Source organism: Pituophis catenifer, unplaced genomic scaffold, assembly GCF_029215685.1.
Source record: "Pituophis catenifer annectens isolate HBS135680 unplaced genomic scaffold, rPitCat1.0.hap2 SCAF_5, whole genome shotgun sequence".
Classification (NCBI taxonomy): domain Eukaryota; kingdom Metazoa; phylum Chordata; class Lepidosauria; order Squamata; family Colubridae; genus Pituophis; species Pituophis catenifer.
Window position 1 is genome coordinate 62,768,991 of NW_027256885.1, and position 18,387 is coordinate 62,787,377.

Sequence of the window (18,387 nt, forward strand, 5' to 3'; positions counted from 1 at the left end):
AAAGTGAATGAGAGAGTTGAACTTTGGGCAACCAGCTGGGAAGTCACTGAGCAAAGCCCTGTGTTAGGAGGGGTCCTTACCTGTGGAAAGAAGCAGAGGTCCTCCCGAACTTTAGTGAGTCTGAAAACTGTAGCAGTAAAGCCGGTGGAAGGAGGTGCCCTTACTCACTGGGGGGAGCAGTGGAGTCCTCCCCGAACCCTTTTTTGGTCTGCAAACTGACGGCGGGTGTTTCCCTACAAAGGAGGGGGCCTTACTCTGATAGGGAACCAGAGTCCTCCCGGACCCTTTTTGGTCCGAAAACTGCTGGTGGAGCGGGAGTCTCGTTTAGGAGGCTCCATTCATCGGGACCCGGCAGAGCCAAATTGAATCCCTACATCGGAAATAGGGAAACATGGGATGCTCTAGCTCTAGGGTCAGGGTAGGCTCTTCCGTGAAAGACTTGCTTGACCCCTGGGACGAGAAGGAATTGCCTGTCCAGGTGGGCATGACAAAGAAAAAAAACCTAAAAGATCATGTAAAAAGAGTGGACTTTGCTCAGGGACGAAGCTGGAAAACCAATTTGGCTAAATAAAGGTATTTAAAAGAAAAGGGAAATATATAAATAGGAATGTTGGATTTATGTTTGTTTGTTTTTCTATCTTCCTCTCCATGCAACCACATGATATGTTTAAGATTTGTGCCTTCCCTAATTTAACAGATTTATGGTGGGAATGACCAGTGTGTGAACCTGAGAGTTCTGTTTTTCCTCTCATTTTCTCCTTGTCTTTGTGTGTATATGTGTAAGTCTTTGTGTGCCCTCGAGGTAATTGCAACTGTTGAATGTCTCTAATCAAAAAGACAAAAAATGTAAATTGTAAGAAAAGAAGAAAATGCCTTCACCCTGAGTTTGTCTGGCCCACAAAACAGGGTGAAGAGAAAACTGTGTTCATTTCACAACAAACACACACACATACTTTTAAGAACAGCCCAAGGTTATGAGGGAATGTTTTAAGTTCATTTACAGGAAAGTTTCATTCTTGCATTTACTGTATGTGTTTAAATGGTTTTATCTGTCCATCCTTTTTTTTGAAGCATGTGAATCCAGTTTTTTCCTCATCTGTTGTGTCCCCATATTTTTATGACTGGTTTATCTGTTTAATAACTGCAGTATGGATTTTAGTTTTCCTTCCTCAAACCCTGCCTGCAAGCTATCTACCCACTGCCGCTCTATCTCTCCATCTCTTATCCTCCAACAATGCCTTTCCTGGGAGGATCACCCACAAAGCGGGGAGGGGGCTTTGTTCTCATGTCTTTCAGCCCTGCACAGATGACTCTGCAGCCCGTGGAAGCAGCTCACACTGATCTAGATGCTGCCTCCAGAGGAGACCCTCCATCCATTTGAGCCAGGAAATTGGGTTTGGATCCAGCCATCCACAAGAAAGTCATTACAGCAACCAGAGTGGAGCAGACTTTCTGAGCCTGATTGACCAGCCTTACCACCAAGCCAAGCCTAACAGACTTGAAAGAGAGGACCCTGAGATGGACGAGTAGAGACTAAAGACTCTTTTCAATCCCCAGAGGACAGCTGGAAAGACAATGGGGGAGGGTAGAAATTCATTGTAAGGTTTTCTTTCTTTGCTTCATTCACAACTGTAACTGATCAGTTAAATGGACTCATGGAGGGATGGCATTTGAGAGTGGTTGAAACAGCAAGTTCTGAACACCTTAGATTTCTGTCTGGTGGAAGGGAAATTTGTCCAGCATGTTTGTATTGCCTGTATTTTAGAAGTAGCTGCATACACACGCACACACACACAGAGACACACCATTCAGAATTAGACTGAGGCTATCCCCTTCACCTACCTCCACACAAAGCTTCTCCTAAACTGTTTTTTGCAATGTGGCACTAAGGCCCAAGCAGTCATACCTCTCTGCCAATCCCACGGGGGAGGGGGCATGCCCCTCAGGCAAGTCCCTCACTGAAGAAGTAGCAGAAAAGAGATCTCCAAAACCCAAGCCCTGATTGTGACTCACAAATAGCAATACCAATAGCACTTAGACTTATATACTGCTTCACAGTGCTTTTACAGCCCTCTCTAAGCAGTTCACAGAGTCAGCATATATTGCCCCCAACAATCTGGGTCCTCACTTTACCAACCTTGGAAGGATGGAAGGCTGAGTCAACCTTGAGTCTGGTGAGATTCGAACTGCCAAACTGCTGGCAGCCGATGATCAGCAGAAGTAGCCTGCAGTAGCCTGTCAAGTTTCCAAAAGATGCCCTAATTAATTCATGAGCCATGATCCAAACTTCAAAGGAAATATATTCATTTATTGGGAGCACCATTCCGGCAATACTCGGATGCAGTCAGGACTGAACCTACGTAGATTTACATTCCCCTATGACCCTGTCTCTCCCCTCCTCTCTGGCCATGTCATAAATCACATTCTCCAATTAACCACTTTGGCTGGCTGTGAAACCTAACTCCCTCCTTCTGATTGCGGTGAAAAAAAATGTATGGAATTCACTTCAGTTCTCCCTCCCTCCTGCTCATGGCAACTTGAAAGCTTTGCAAGTTGACAACTGCACTCTAACCACTGTGCAACCGCGGCTCAAATGATGTTGCCCAGTTGCCCAGTAAGGCTGAGTATGTTGCACTGGTGGTCTCATTAGTAGGAGTCCCAGGGCTTATTGTGCCCAATTTGAAAAATACTAAAACCTAAATACTAAAAATACTAAATAGCCTAGATATCGGTATCCAAAAAGAGAAGCCACCTTCTGGTTGGTGATTCAATTGTAAGGGAAGTAAATTTAGGAAAGGATATGGAGGTTTTGAAAGAGGTCACGTGTCTGCCAGGTGCTACTGCCAGCAGAGACAAGAGGCATATTTTTCAGATAGTCAAGAATGCCAGTAAGGACTGTGATGTTGATGCTATTATACATCTTGGCACAAATGATCTGTCCCAAAAGGATGTACTTTCTGTGCAGAATTCTGTGCAGAATGATTTCCAGAGCTTGGGGTAGTATAGGTTGTAGGTTTATCTTTTCAGAGGTTTTACCGGTATATAAGGAACAAAAAGGGAAAGGCCAACGTGTAGCGGAGTTTAACGTGTGGCTAAAGGAGTGGTGTAGAAGGGAAGGCTTTGGTTTTATTAGTCATGATGTCTGCAACTGGTCCAATGAAGAACTGTACAAAAGAGATGGATTGCATCCATCAAAGAAAGGGACTGAGTTACTTAGCAATAAATTCACAGATTTTCTGGATAAACATTTAAACTGAACAGCGAGGACAGAGAATTAATTGATACAGAACATTTCTGTCCCCAGCAGTCCAAAATTAATAAGGTTATCAGTGCATGTAACATAGATGTCTGTGCGAGTAAGATTATCACCCCTGCTGTCAACCAAAACCAAGCATTTAATAGCGAGTGCCATACCATGTGCACTAATCAAACAGGTGTCAAGAAAGTAGGGGCAGTCAGGCACAACACAGGTTATGTAGACAGTAAACACAGGGTCAATCAAAATGGATTCAAATGTCTATACACCAATGCACAGAGTATGAGGAATAAACAGGGTGAATTAGAAATTCAAGTAAGTGAGGGCAGATATGATATTGTTGCCATTACGGAAACTTGGTGGGATGAAACCCACAAATGGAACATACAGCTAGAGGGATATAAATTATTTCAAAGAAATAGACCAACTAAAAGAGGAGATGGAGTTGCACTATATATAAGAAATAACTACATCTCTACAGAAACACAGCACAACAATGATGAAAATTATCTTGAATGCATTTGGGTCAATATTAAAGGGGGGAAATGGCATTGCCATAGGTCTATACTATAGGCCACCCAACCAAACAGAGTAGATGAACTTTTTGCTAGTCAGCTAACTAAGGTATGTAGGAAGCACATCACAATAGTAATGGGGGATTTTAACTACCCTGACATCAACTCGGAGACAAACTCTGCACCAAGTGGAAGATCCAAAAGGTTCCTAACAAACCTAGCAGGCAACTTTGTTTCCCAAAAAGTAGAGAAGGGAACAAGGGGATCAGCCATACTGGACTTAATTCTCACTAACAGAGATGAAATGATAGAAGGTGTTGAAGCTACAGGAACCTTGGGGGCAAGTGACCACGCAATATTGGAATTCAACATTATGCAAACACAAGTAGCAGAACAAAGTCAAACTAGAGTCTTGGACTTTAAGAGAGCTAATTTCAATAAACTTAGAGAGAGCTTGAGAAGGATTCCATGGATGAGAATCCTCAAGGGGAAAACAACTCAAGAAGCTTGGGAAATTTTGAAAAGTGAGATTATAAAAGCCCAGTCTAGCACAATACCAATGAAGAAGAAAAATAATAGATCTCAAAAGAAACCAGCATGGCTGCATAAAGAACTCTCTGATAAATTGAAAGACAAAAAGGACAAGTATAAAAAGTGGAAAGAGGGGCAAATAACTAAGGCAGAATATCAGCAAATAGCCCGAGCCTGTAAAGATAAAGTGAGAAAAGCTAAGGCTCACAATGAACAAGGCTTGCGACAAAAGTAAAAAATAACAAAAAAAAGCTTATTCCAACATGTTAAAAACAAGAAAAAAGTCAAGGAAACAATTGGCCCATTGCTGGGAGAAAGTGGCAAGAAGGTGACAAGCAACAGAGAGAAAGCAAAACTACTTAACTCATTTTTTGCATCTGTCTTTACACAAAAGGAAAAAAACAGTCCAACCTATCAAAAACAGCACCACAAAAAACAGATTAGGAACACAAGTTAAAATAGGGAAGAAAATGGTAAGTGAACACCTGTTTACCCTAGACGAGTTCAAATCACCAGGACCAGATGGATTACACCCCAAGGTTCTGAAGGAACTGGCAGATGAGATCTCAGAACCACTGAACTATATCTTTCAAAGATCCTGGAGCACAGGAGAACTGCCAGAGGACTGGAAAAGAGCTGATGTAGTTCCCATCTTCAAAAAAGGAAAAAAAAAACAGATCCAGGAAACTACAGACCTATCAGCCTGACCTCAATACCAGGGAAGATCTCCACTATTGTATATTTTAACATTGGAGATCTTGTTAAGAAAGGTCAGGGAAGACCAAGAAATTAAAGGATTAAAAATAAGGAGAGAAGAATACAAGGTTCAGGCTTTTGCCAATGACCTTGTATTTATAGTAGAGGAACCATTAGAAGTGGCACCAAAACTGTTTAAGAAAATAGAGGAATTTGGAGAAGTGGCAGGACTAAAAATAAATAAAAATAAATCGAAATTAATAACAAAAAATCTTACGAAGAATCAAGAAAAAGAATTGGAGAACAGTATACAAATTCAAACAACGAAGAAAATAAAATACTTAGGGATCTGGTTGTCAGCAAGAACCTCGTCAATAAAAGAAAACAGTTACGATAAATTAATAATACAGATAAAGAAAGATTTGGATAATTGGAGAAACCTACAGATTTCACTAATGGGAAGAATCTCCACCATTAAAATGAACATCCTACCAAAACTTTTATATCAGGTCACTCCAATAAAATTAGAGAAATTTTTTTTCGAAACATTGAATAAGATAATTTCCAAATTTATATGGCAAGGGAAGCAACCACGAATTAAACTCAAGTTACTACAAGATACAAAAGATAGAGGTGGAACAGCACTCCCTGATTGGGAACTTTACTACCAAGCGGCTGTGCTATCATGGGAAAAAGAGTGGATGGAATTAAAAAATAACAGAATACTAACAATCGAAGGACACGAATTACAAGCGGGCTGGCACTCTTTTTTATGGGATGAGAGATACAAAACACATATCTACTTTAAAAGACACACAATTAGGAATGCACTACTACAAATCTTGCTAAAAATTAAAAAACAGCACTATACAAAAATTCCGATTTGGCTTTCACCATTAGAAGCGGTAAGGCACCCAAATTTAACAGAACCTAAAAAAGTAATTAGATACAAAGACTTAATTGAACAACAGGGGAAATTGAAAACAAAACAACAGTTGGAAAAAGACCTAAACAGAGAAATCGACTGGTGGACTTTCACACAGATCCAACCTAAACATAAGGAACACACAAAAATACATGAAATATATAGAGAGAAACAAGAACTAGATAAAATTATATTAGAATCAGAAGAGAAATTAATTAGTAAAATCTATAAATTTTTGTTGAGATACAAAATGGAGGAGGAAACAGTGAAGGATACGATGATTAAATGGATGCAAAATTTTAAACACGCAATAGATTTGGAGAAGTGGGAAGAATTATGGCAAGTGAACACAAAATTAACATTAGCGGTGGCATATAAGGAAAACCAGTTGAAGATGTTTTACAGATGGCATATGTCGCCCACAAGACTGGCAAAAATTCACCCCAAAAATAGTGTTTTAGGTAGGTTCCTCAGCTTGATTGCTAGACTGGGTGACTGTTTCTTTAAGAAACATCCTTGGCCACTCCTCCTTTGTCTGGCTAAGCCCCAGTTCATTTACTCAGTCAAGTGAGAGACTGGGTTTTTCCTTGGCTCTAGCAATTTGGCTGATGAACTATCTTAATATTTGGATTTTCCACGTATTACTATTATTAGCATTTCTCCTGAGCGGTGTGGATTCGTTGGATTGTCACAGCTGTTTGTCGGAAGGACGACCTTGTTGTTACTGCGGAGGGTGAGTTAGCCTGGGGTTCTATCCAGGGGACTCCCCTCTGTTTTTTCTCAGTTAATTATTATTATTATTTTTTAATTTGATTTATATGCCGCCCTTCTCCGAAGACTCAGGGCGGCTTACAATGTGCTCAGCAATAGCCTTCATCCTTTTGTATATTTATACAAAGTCAGCTTATTGCCCCCACAAACTGGGTCCTCATTTCACCTACCTTAGAAAGGATGGAAGGCTGAGTCAACCTTGAGCCTTGGCGAGATTCGAACCCTGCAGTAATTGCAGGCAGCTGGTCTTAATAACCAGCTTAATAACAGGGTGCCTTAAACCCCTGTACTACCAAGGCTCTTTTATTCCTCGGAGCTCTACCGTGTGGCAACTCCGAGTGATTAAGCTTGCCGCCGGGCGCTGCGCTGGGGTCCGGATAGCCGGATTCCCACCTTCGCCTCCCACACTGCTCCAACATTTGCAATGGCGGCCGGGGGTCCCTACATCGCTTCTGCAACCCCCCGCCCTTAATTATGGAATTCTAACCAGTATGGCGCTGTGAGTTGATCGAGCTATCCGCTCCGTTGGTTAGCTCCGATAATGTCAGTTGGCAGCGCTTGGCGGCTAAAGCCGAGCCGCGCGCGCCATTTCTGCTTTGATTGACAGCCTCCCTCAAATGTGTCAGCGCTCAACTTTTATGGCATTTGGCAGCGAAAATTCAAGCCACGCACCAATTTAAATTGCCTGACAGCTTCCCTCAGAGGTTTTCTTCAGCGCTTTGGAGCTATGGCGTTCAACGGCCATATTCAGCCTCGCGCCATTTTAATCTGCCTGCAGTTTCCCGCCATTATTTTGGACAGGCAGCTCTACCACAGCAGATTGTCAGCATTGCGGTTAATCCGCCATTGTTTGGTCCTGAAATCTGGTGTCATGGCACCCCGTAACCAATCCTAGCCACTCACCATTCAAAGTGAAGGTCTGAATTTCCTGCTCCTTTTATTCTTGAGTGGCAGCTTCATTCACCTAGGCAACCCTTGGTTTTGTGGCTAATAGGCTCTAGGTGTTTTGACACCTTATTGGCCTAATCAATTGCTTCTGGGTTTTGGTCTTACCTCCCATACCTTGTGATTCAGTTGTTATTCCTGTTATTTATTTATTTTTTTTTAAAGAGTAATTATAATGATAATAATAATGACAATAATAATATCAAGTTAATTAATTCTTTGCTTCTCTAAATTGTTTCAGCTGCTTATCTTGTCTGCATCTTCGTTATGGCGGACTCGGACATGTCTTCCGAAATTGAGCAGGCCTACAGTCCTCCTGAGGCCAGGAAGAGATCTAAAGCCTCCTCCAAAGGTTCTAAAAATCGTGAGGCTAGGTCTGCTAGTCCTCATCCTACTACATGTTCCTCCGCTGCTGACAGGGCGGAGGAAAGAAAGTGGAAGGCCTTTGAAAGGCAGTATCTTCTTGCCCAACAAAGGGCTCAATCATCTCATCGCCAGCTGTCTCCAGACAGGCCACTCCCAGTGCCTCAAGCTCAATCTGGGGCGGTTCAATGCTCTTCTGATGTACAGCACTTAAGAGAAGCGGCCTTCCCATCTGTTGTCCCAGGACCCAGTGCACCTGCCAACCAACCTTCGGGAAAGGTTGGAAATGCAAGAAATCACAAGGTACCTTTTATCATCTTTGGTGGACGTGCCCAGCAGCAAAGAAATTTTGGTCTAATATCAAGAAATGGTTGGAACAAATAACAAAACTACAAATAGAGAAGAAACCAGAAACCTTCCTGCTAGGAATTTTCACAAAAACATATCCCAAAGAAATAAAATACTTGATGATACATATCCTAACTGCAGCACGAATAACATACGCAAAAAATTGGAAACAGGAAAAAATCCCAATGGAAGAAGAACTAATAGACAAAATCGTACAGTGTGCTGAAATGGATAGATTAACAAAAGAAATTAAGGAAAAAGAAGAGACAGATTATTATAGAATATGGAACAAATGGTATCAATGGCTTAACACCATCTATAAAGAAATATAAACATAAGAAGAACAGAATAAAGATGTAAATATGTATATAAATAATTCCTTATAGGTATATAAATATGAATATGGAAATCCAAAAAATAATGGTATAATCAAAACTCATAGATCTCTAAAAGGGGAAACCCAAGGAAAAAAGAAAAAGAAAAGAAAAATAGGAGGGAGGGGAAAAGGAAAAAAAAACTACTAGGATAAGAAAAAGGGGAAGAAATACAACAATATTAGTTGGAAAACCACTATGAAACAATGCTTATAAAGAATAATTTATCTTAATGTCGTACGTTGTGTAAATGTTTTTTTATCTTTATGTCGTATGTTGTGTAAATGTTTTATTTGTGTTTTAATAAAGTTTATAAATTAAAAAAAAATACCAGGGAAGATTCTGGAAAAGATAATCAAACAACAAATCACCAAACACCTAGAAGCAAACAAAGTAATAACCAAGAGCCAACATGGGTTTGTCAAAAACAGATCATGCCAGACTAATCTTATTGCATTCTTTGACAAAGTGACAAAATTAGTGGACCAGAGGAATGCTGTCGATATAATTTACTTAAAGCATTTGATAAAGTAGACCATAACCTACTACTAGATAAAGTAGAAAAATGTGGGTTAGACAGCATCACCACCAGATGGATTCGTAACTGGCTGACCAACCGCACTCAATTTGTAGTCCTCAATGGAACTGCATCTACATGGAGGGAAGTATGCAGTGGAGTACCCCAAGGCTCTGTTTTAGGCCCAGTACTCTTCAACATCTTCATCAATGACTTGGATGAGGGGATAGATGGGGAACTCATCAAATTTGCAGATGACACCAAGCTGGCAGGAATAGCCAACACTCCAGAAGATAGGCTCAAGATACAGAAGGATCTTGACAGACTTGAACATTGGGCACTATCTAACAAAATGAAATTCAACAGTGAAAAAAGTAAGATTCTACATTTAGGGAAAAAAAATAAAATGCACAGGTACCGTATATATGGTACCTTGCTCAATAGTAGTAACTGTGAGAGGGATCTTGGAGTCCTAGTGGACAACTGATCTGTCCCCGTCCACACACACACACAAATACAGCCAGCCGAGGGTTAAGGAAACACTTTGGCACACACCCAGGTCTTATCTCCAACTTGGCAGTGATTTACACACCGTCTGCCAAGTGCGTTTATTTCCACAAAACAGAAAGATAAGATACTTAGCGTACAAAAAGTCCAATCAGAATAATATTTCTCTCGGCAGTTCCGGACGAGGCTTTAGTGACTATCCAAGGTTTACTTTTGTTCGTCACAAGGATCACTGGCCACCACCCTCTATTATATAGTCTCTGGGGTGTGGTCCAGTGACTCAGTTCTAATCCCTAGCACGCCTCCTGAGCTGCTGCAATCGTTTATCACGCCTTCGGAGGCGTGCGTCCAGGAATGATGTTTCTCCCTCGCTCTCATCCGAGCCACCTGTCTCCCTGTTAATCTCCTCTCCCTCGGCTGGCACCTGAGACAGTGCCAGAGGGGAGGGGCCTGGAGAGGGAGGCCTGGCTGACTCCTCTTCCTCATGCTCGGAGCTTTCTTCCTCCGATGGGACAGGCTCAGAGGGCGGGGCCACAAGAGACAACCATTTAGATATGAGCCAGCAGTGTGCAGCAGCTGCCAAAAAGCCAACACAGTTCTGGGCTGCATAAACAGAGGGATAGAATCAAGATCACGTGAAGTGTTAATACCACTTTATAATGCCTTGGTAAAACCACACTTGGAATATTGCATTCAGTTTTGGTCGCCACGATGTAAAAAAGATGTTGAGACTCTAGAAAGAGTGCAGAGAAGAGCAACAAAGATTATTAGGGGACTGGAGGCTAAAACATATGAAGAATGGCTGCAGGAACTGGGTATGTCTAGTTTAATGAAGAGAAGGACTAGGGGAGACATGATAGCAGTGTTCCAATATCTCAGGGGTTGCCACAAAGAAGAGGGAGTCAAACTATTCTTCAAAGTACCTGAGGGTAGAACAAGAAGCAATGGGTGGAAACTAATCAAGGAGAGAAGCAACTTAGAACTAAGGAGAAATTTCCTGACAGTTAGAACAATTAATCAGTGGAACAACTTGCCTGCAGAAGTTGTGAATGCTCCAACACTGGAAATTTTTAAGAAGATGTTGGATAACCATTTGTCTGAAGTGGTGTAGGGTTTCCTGCCTGGACAGGGGGTTGGACTAGAAGACCTCCAAGGTCCCTTCCAACTCTGTTATTCTATTATCTAGAGCCTTGGTGGCACAGCAGACTAAAGCACTGTTAAGTAACACCAGCTGCCTGCAATTACTGCAAGTTCAAATCTCACCAGGCTCAAGGTTGACTCAGCCTTCCATCCTTTCGAGGTAGGTAAAATGAGGACCCGGTTTGTGGGGGCAATAAGCTGACTTTGTATAAAAAAGAACACCGCTGGGGGGCGGGGGCCGAAAGCCCTACTAAGCAGGTATATACAAAAGTATGAAGGCTATTGCTTAACGCATTGTAAGCCGCCCTGAGTCTCCGGAAAAGGGCGGCATATAAATCGAACCAATAAATAAATATTCTACTCTATTCTAGATTGCACACTGGCTAACCTCAATTTGGCCTCACAAAAGTAAGAGCTAGGGCTAGTTCAAGAAACGACCCTTGAAATGGGCAGCCAGTAGTTATGTAAGGCAAAACCATGGCTGTGAAGAATTTTGGGGCAAACCTGACTGGAAGCTCACAAAAAATGACATCAAACATCTGAAAATAATTGGCATAGAAAATTGGATACTGTAAATTTATTTCCAGAACTTTTTCCCTGGTTGCTAGACCTCCATGGGTTGAAAGCTCTCCTTTTGGGAGCCACTGAAGGAATGCCTTCCCCTTTGCATATACAGTCTGATCAATTTTTAATCTTTTGCCAATAAAATGTGTGTTTTTGCCATATTATGGCAAAAAGGAGAGATTGTAGAAAGTTAGCACCCACCCTTCCTAGAAGAATGAAATATTTTAGGAAATATTAAAAAAAAAATTAAAAAGGCAGAATATTATATTTCCCTGTGTAGGGAAACAATAATATAGAATATAAAATACTGATATACTAGATTTAGTAAAAGCTTGTTATTCTGTAATCATTAGGTTCCTGTAACATATATATTGTGCTTTTTGTATCACATATATTATTCCTTTCTATTTGTATCTCCTGTTACAAACATATTGTCATTAGGCCTCTGAAATGTATCTGGTATTTGTCAAACGTATGTCCCTGCCATTTGACCTGCTCATATCAATCTCTTTCTGTGCCACCTAAAAACATGGTATGTATCTGTTGGAACTCCAGCCATCAACAAAGGGGTAATTTACATCTCAATCCGAATTTATGTTTGATCTGGATAAGATCTTGTCTTCAGGAGCCAGGGGCTAAGTGGCCAATTAAGTAAACAAAGATAAGACTAATTGGAAGTTTAGATTCCTTTGCAGGGCAACAAAGAATACACAAACATAAATTAAGGGGCCAGAGTTGGGGATCTAACTGTTGCTTTAAAGGTATAAAAAGTGGTTACATCTTCTCTGAAGATGTGAACCCTCCCATATACATATCTCTTTGTATGTGTTTGGAATGGTTTTACCCAGCCTTTTGTCTTTGATCAAAGATTAAATGTTGATTCTTATTCAAGCCTCCATTTAAGTCTTTCTTTTTGGTTCACTGAGAGCTTAAGCGTATAGCCGGACCTTACACCTGGATGAAAAATTGAGAAACATGCTCTTGGAGACAGAAACTCAGAGCCTCAGTGCCAAGTTACTGCCTGAAGCAATGCTCCAAACTATTCTGGTCACGCAATCCAGAGATTGAACTGATGTTCACGAAAAATGGGATTAGATCAGATGGCTCAGATCCTGCCCTGCTTTCTTGAACCATTCTAGCCCCTTTTCTCTTTACCTCGCCCCCCCAAAACCTGGCATGCTGCTCCCCATCATTACCTGCACACCACTCCCGGTCTTTAGGCTATTAATTCAGCGATGCTCCATCGCTTCTGAAAATGGAAAGAACCAAGTGGCTACCTGATGCTTGTCCGCCCAATCAGCAGAGTGCCAGCAGCGGAGATGTCTGCACGCAATTTAATAACTTTCAGCCTTTTCTGGCAGAGAAATGGAAACCGAAAGTGATTCTGGCGGTGGAAAATGGAAACAGAAATAAGAGTGAGATGGCCACAGACGCCAAGAGCTGTAAAATCTGGGGGCGAAGTCTTTGTTTTATTCAAGGGGAAAGTGTGGAGGACTGAAATTCTGCTTGAGCAGAGTGCCTACGGCTTCTTTACTCAAGGTGTAAGCTTCAGGGACGTTAAGTGGGAGTTACCCAGGGGTGAAATGCTACTGGTTTGGGCCAGTTCGCCCAAACTGGTAGTAAAAAATGCATACCTAAAGATAAAATAAAGGAGAAAAAAAAAGAGGGGGAAAAGTACTGTTTAATTTGGACAGGACTATAAAAATTGATTTGGTATTTTTAAAGTTAAAAAGAAGAAAAAAGAAGCTAGATTGTGAACGAGGATTGATACAAAATGGACACTTTGTTAAACAATTAAGAGAATTGTGGATTGTAGAGAGACATCTTCAGGAGAAAAAAAGAGCATTGCAATTTGGAATCTTTGTTTTGAAAAATGTTGAACTACATCAGTGATAATAGTCATGAGAACTTTTGGGGAGGATTGCTTTGTCTGCAAAATATTGATTAATATACAAAAAAAGATAGTTATATAATTAACTGATTTATACTAAAATGTTGGATTTATATTAAACAACTGTAATGTTACATAACTAACTAATGTAAGGATAGATATAAAAATAGATGACAATGGGAAAGGGTATAATATAGATAGAAGGGAAAAATTGAATTTGATTAAGATTAAGATTAGAGATGAGAATGAAGGGTAATATTGGTTCTTTAAAAAAAAATAGATAAGGAATACAAAAGGCAAAAAGGAAATATAGAAATTGTAAACTTAATTGAAATGACTAAACATTGTTTAAATTTGTGAACCGGCCAAATACTCTGTTCAAAGAAAATACATTGTATGTTTGTATGTGTGTTTGTCTAAAAAAATAAAAAAAAAAGGAAGGCAGCCATTAAGGAGTTGTCACAAGCCAGAACGGCCACGATCAGAAAGAGGGAATGTAGGAGCGGTAATTGAACAGAGTATTGTTGCCGGGTGAGTAATTGGCCAACTCACAGGTAAAAGAAAAAAAAAACTTTGACTGCTTGAAAAAATTGTAGCAGAAGATTGGTGGCTAATTGGCACAGAAGGATTAAAGAGGAGAAAAAAAACCCTGGAAAAAATCTTCCATTCGGATTTAAAACTGGATTGGGGGGGGGGGAATAAGACAAGGAAAAGAAGATAGAAAAACATTTTAAACAGCAGAAGAATTTAATGTGGAAAAGAGAAAGTGAAGCTTTTGTGTATTACAAGATGGCTACTTTGTTATGGAAAGGATTGTGAATCGGAGAAAGACAGCTGCTGGTGGAGAGTGTGAGAAAGAGGTGTGAGAGAATTCATACAGCTCTACCAAGATAAGAGAACAAAGGACAAAGACTGAAACGGTGCTGGCTCAAGTGAAGATCTGAATTGGACATTATTTAAAGTCGGGGGAGAACACTATATGGACTTGGAAATGTGAAATATATGTAAAGGAAAAGAATAAATTTAAAAATCTCAGCCTTTTAAATTGAAAATATGGAGAATTGGGAGGAGGAATATGAGACATTGAGGGAGATGTTTCAAAAAATAAGAGAAGCATTTAAGGGAAACAAAGAAGCAGAGGATTGGTTAGAATGCAAAAAAAGAGAAAGAGAACAGAAGAATGTGAAACAAAAGAAACAAAGAGATAATATTGGAGAAGAAATAATTGAAAATAAAGATAAAGATGATTACACTGGGTTTAGCAGTGACAGAATAAGAATGGATAAGGGAAAATACATCTCAAATAAGAAAAGAAGAGAAATAAATGTGGAAAGATTGAGAAAGAAAATTAATAGAGTTAAAATTAACGAAAAGAGGCTGAAGAGGAGATACAAGAAAAGGAAAAAGAGGAAGGTAAGGGAATGGGAGACAGGGAGGAAAGTACAAAGAAATGGAGTTGTGGAGAGATTAAGGGAAAATGGTTAAGAGTCAGTGAAAATGTTAATTTGTTAATAAAGAGATTGGTGTTAGTGGTAGAAATTATATGTGAAAATGTTGTTAAATGAAATAGACCAGTAGGTGCAATGTGAAAGAAAGAATGATTTTGGAGAAAGCATTAAATGGAGAGAAATAAGTAACATAAGCATTAATTGAAATTATGATGGAAAATTGAAATTGAATGTAAAATTGAATGAAATTGAAATGTTAAAAAAATGATTTAAATGTTATACTTGCAAGAAGTAAAGAAGAAAAAACATTGTTAAAAGTAAAGAAGATAAAGGATTGGAAGATTGGGTAAAAATTTAAAGGGAAAAATGGAATAAGATGAAATATACTGTTTATAATTAAAAAGATAAGAGGAATTTTGTGAAATATACTTGATAAATGAAAGATCAGGGTTGCCTGGACTCCATAGTGGAAAATATTAAATTGAAGATGAATACAGCAATAGAGATGGAGGAGAAGAGAGGTGGAAGGGAAGAGGAAGGAGAGAGAGGGAAGGAAGAGTAGGGAGGAAGGAAGGGAAGGGAAATTAGAGTAGGAGAGAGGGGAAGAGAGGGGGAAGAGAGGAGGAGAAGGAGGAGGGGAGGGGAAGTAGATGAGTGAAGAAGAGGAGGGGAAGAGAAAGTAAGAAGGAAAGAAGAGAGGGAGATGGCAGGATTGAGAAGAAAGATTGCTGTACAACAAAAAAGATGAAATGGAAGAAAGGCAACTCCGAACATATATAAATATACTAAGATAAAGAATGAATTGTTAAAAAATAAAAGAGAATAAATATGAATAAGCAGGAAAATTAGAATTTGAGGGTGAATGAAGATGTTGTTTATATAAGTAAGCAAAGAAATATTGAGATAGGATTAAAAAAAGGAAAAAAAGAAAATTGTGGCAAAAATTGTAACTGAGTAAAATGTATTTGAATTTGATAAATAGTATAAAATAAGATATGGCCAATACTCTGTTCAAAAAAGATGTGGGTGAATGTGCGGGGGGGAACCAATAAAACTTCATTAAAAAAAAGATAATGACTAAAATGATGATGATGATGATACACACACATACAGGATCACATGACCCTGGAACCAGGGGTGGGTTTCACTTACCTTTAATACCGGTTCGCAGCAGGATTGCGTGCTCTTCTGCGCATGTGCAGATCACCAATGATGATGTCGTGCTGGGTGGCCGAGCGTCACGCCAGTTTTACTACCAGTTCTATAGAACCAGACAGAACCGGGAGCAACCCACCACTGCCTGGAACACTGTAAATGTCATAAATACGAGTCAGTAGCCAAGTGTCTGAATTTTGATCACATGACTGGGGATGCTGTAGCAGTTGTGTGAAAAATGGTCATTAGTCACTTTTTTCAATGCTGTTGTAACTTCAGTCACTATTGCAAGTGTGTATGTGTATACACACATACATATATTTAACTGTAATGTTATATTACAGTACAGTACAGTCTTCTCCCAAATGTCTTTCAGTAAGAAAAAGGCAATAAACTTGCCTGAGTGGTGTAGGAGGCTAATGCCTCCTACTAAGGCAGCATTTAACATCCAGCTGCCTGAAATTACTGCGAGTTCAATTCTCAGCAGGCTCAAGGTTGACTCAGCCTTCCATCCTTTCTAAGGTGGGTAAAATGAGGACCCGGTTTGTGGGGGCAATAAGCTGACTTTGTATAAAATATACAAAAGTATGAAGGCTATTGCTTAACGCATTGTAAGCTGCCCTGAGTCTCCAGAGAAGGGCGGCATATAAAAATAAAAATAAATAAATAAATAAATAAATAAACAAACAAACAAACAAACAAACAAACAAACAAATAAACAAACAAATAAATAAATAAATAAATAAGACTTCCTCTGCCTGAAGTGACTTTCAGAATCTTTAGTTTTGTTTCTTTGCACCATGCTTAAAAAATAGAAACCAAAACCGGCTTAATAACATTGAGCAAAACATTTTCCACAATCAACCTTTTTTTTAAACTATAAAACCTCAAAAAGTTTACATGATCTCAGCCATTGCTGAAACTTGTTATCCTCTAGCCCAGGGGTGTCAAACTCAAGGCCCGGGGGTCAAATCTGGCCCACGGGGTGCTTAGAACTGGCCTGCGGGGCAGCCCTGGAAACAGTGAAGGACCAGCCCACGGTGCCTCGGCCAGCGAAAACGGGACTTGGGAGGGCTGCATGCGGCCCTCCCAAGCTCTATTTTCACTGGCAGAGGGTTGCAGGAGGCCGTTCCAGCCAAAAATGGAGCTTGGGAGCCCCTTTTCGCTAGCAGAACTCTCAGGCCACCACAGGCACCCTGACACAAGTGACGTTGTTGTGTATGTATCTATTTTGTGCGGGAAATTCAAATGCATAGTGAATCCTGATTGGTTCTTGGTTACCTCTGGAAAGTATATAAAGAGGGCTGTTGCCTGTGAGTTTTTGCTGAAGTCTCACCCTGAATTAAAGAGCTGTTGTTACTAGCCTGCTTGTGCCTCTCGTTACTCCTGCGCTACAACATTGGCGACGAAGGTGGGATTGAGGCCACAAGAGGCAAATCGAAAAGAGCTTGGAGTTTCAGCCAGGGTGACTGGCGAACACGGAGACGTGGCATGTCTGCCTACGTTCTGCCAAAACCCTTCGACCCGACCCGAGAGAAGTGGAGATCGTATCTGACAAGGTTCGAGTGCTCCTTGGAAGCGAGCAAAATGCAAGGGCTCTCCGCAAACAGAAAACGGGCTCTGTTCTTAAGCCACTGCGGGCCAGACGTATTTGAGATGGCAGAATCCCTCTGCGAGCCAACCCCAGTCCAGACGGTCCCCTGGGACGTCCTTCAAACCAACCTGAAGGCTCACTACACTTCAGTTCCGTCCAAATTTGTTCAGCGATACGAACTCCGGCAAAGAGTTCAAAAAGAAGGGGAGCCGGTCAGTGCTTATGTGGCCGCGCTTCGAAAAGCCGCTACGCATTGTGACTACAGAGACTTAGACGATGCATTGCTTGAACAACTGATTTGCGGGGTTCATGATACCCGGTTACAAAGGCGTCTTCTAGCCAAGCCAGACCTAACGCTAGCCGGCGCGCTAGATGAAGCCCGAGCACACAAGGCATCAACGAAGGCGTCGGAAGCGCTGCAGCGTCCCAATTCAAGCAAGGACGGGCCGAAAACAGCCCCTGTCCACAGAGAAGAGGTGCGAACCAGCACAGAGGAAGAGTCGGACGAGGACGTCTTCCATACAGAAAAGAGATCGAGTGAACAAAGCCGCTGCCACGAGAACTGCCCCAGCTGTGGTGGGGATCACGAGAGACAGTCGTGTAAATACAGAGAAGCCATCTGCAGGCGTTGCGATAGAAAAGGCCATCTAGCACGAGTTTGCAGAGCTCAACTTCCGCGTAGTCGAAAACCACGTGACTACCGCAACCAACCAGAATCGGCTCGTTCAAAACAGCCAATCAAAGATGACGGCGCGAGAAAACGGCGCGAACCTCAAAAGCGGGAAACCTACAGCACGACAATCGGCCAAGCCAGCACACCTGACGACGAGAAAGTCTACACGAAAGT